We start from the raw sequence: 2,134 nt of genomic DNA, 5'->3' as shown, positions 1-2,134 counted from the left end.
ATGATTCATTCTTAAAATGCTTGTTCCACCCTCAAACTAGTAAAGGGTCTGACACCAGACACGGACACACAAACGTTTTCTCTTTTTAATGTGACTGTGGGCTGGTCTTGGGTTTGATCTCATGCTCTGGGCATTGTCCCTGAGCATTTTTGCTCAAGGCTACCACTCTAGCCACAACTCCAGTAGTATCTTTTTGCAGGTTAGTTAGAAATAAAAGTCTCATCTGTCCTGCCTGGGTTGGCTTCAAACAGAGATCCTCAGTACTCAGACACCTGAGCATCTAGGATTACACTCAACATCATCTCAGTTTTTATGTAATTTGTTTGCCATTACTTAACCTTTGTAAGTCTTTCTGCAGCATTGGCCTCCAACCACCACACAGATTCCCTTTCAAATATATTTATTGTTTTTTGAACAGGTTTATTGTGAAAATATTGTACAGAAGAATTATGTACATGAGCATGGTGAAGTGCACTTTTCCTATCAAGCATTGTTACCTCCTCCTTTGTTTTTCCATCTTTAACCTTCCAGCTCCACAACTACACTATATACTCCCCCCTCCCCCTAAATTGTAAAGTTTGTTTTTCAACAGTGTCTTGTGCATCTCATTGTTAGAATAGGTCAACCTCTATCCCTATTTAAGTGTTTTGTATTTTTCCCTTTCACTCCCCAAATTAGAGAAGTGCATATACAAGGTGCAGGTCACCTTGGAAACACAGTGGAAACAGGGGTTATACCGTAGAGGAGTGGGGAATACAATGAAACAAAAATCACATGGAACATTATAATATGTTAGAAACAAGAGCAAGAAAGAAAAATCACTCGTGTCCCTATCTTGGGGTTCATTTCACGTATCTTCATCTTATATGGTCAAGTATCATATTTAGGCCAAATTTTTCGCATTCAATCCTACCAGTGGCTCCTACTTACTTTTCCTTGGTGGTATTTCCAATTAACAAACACTGCTGATAAATAAAAGTGCATATTGGAAGAATCCGATTAGGGACACCATAGATTGTGGAGATCAACAGAATAAAACTAATTTGAGCTTCCGTTTCTGGTTTCTAGCTTTAAGCTCTTTGGAAAAGATTCAAGGGCCCCTAAATAGCATAGTTGTAAATATGAAGTTTGAATGACCCCCTACCTATGAAGTCTCTCCTTACTTAATTGAAGGTTTTTGAGAATGGTCAGGTGTAGGTGGGCTAATTGAACCAAAGCACAGATTTCACTCCAGTTGGCTAGTAACATCTCCAATAGTGGTCTTCTGCAATACCACCAGACATTTCCCCTTGCTATGATTAGTATTTATTGCTCATCTCAAAGGGTTTGCCTTCAATACATCCATGTAATTTTTGCAGAAATGTCAAATTTTCCCCAGGTATAGTTGACTTGAAAGAATGGATTCGGTCAGTTTCACTGGTTTTTGAAGTAAACTCTTGCTTCTGAGAAGAGCAACAGCGTGTTCCATGATGTCTCATATCACATTTGGCTGACCTATCATGAATTTCATGCCCATGGGGTCTGAGCTCCATGACAGCACAAAGAGGACCTCTTGTGTGGCCTTCCTGCCACACAGTTACAGCAGTATTTAGTATGTAGACAGAATCACGCACAGTACTTACCTAGCTTATACAGTCTCAATTTCAATCTGGGTAGACTCAAAATTGAAAGTCATACACAAAGTATCTGCTCCAAGGATGAAATTGCAATCATATCATAGGATTAACTAGAGGGTCTACTGTGGCCCTGGAACTAAGCATGGTCACTTTAAGGGCATCAAGACTTTTTGGAGTTCCCCAAGCAGGATGTTTTCACAAGTGAATAGCTGACAAATATTAGACACTTATCTGGGCATTATGAAACTGAATCATGTTTTGACCAATTTGATTATTAACTCCATCCTTACTAGAAGGTAATGCCCTCCCCACTAGAAGGGAAATTTTCATTCCCTCCCATACTCCCCCCAAACTCCCTCCCTCTTGGTAGGAAACCCTCCCTCCCTCTTGGTAGGAAACCCTTTAGGTGTAGCTTGCCTTTGTTTTGTTGTTGTGGTTCGTTCTTGGAACTGAAATCTGGGCCTGGGTGATGTCCTTTAGCTCTTCAGCTCAAGGCTAGTGCTCTACCACTTGAGCAA

This window comes from Dipodomys spectabilis, unplaced genomic scaffold, assembly GCF_019054845.1.
Source record: "Dipodomys spectabilis isolate Male_0828 unplaced genomic scaffold, ASM1905484v1 ptg000272l, whole genome shotgun sequence".
NCBI classification, from domain to species: domain Eukaryota; kingdom Metazoa; phylum Chordata; class Mammalia; order Rodentia; family Heteromyidae; genus Dipodomys; species Dipodomys spectabilis.
This window is presented reverse-complemented; position numbering follows the sequence as displayed.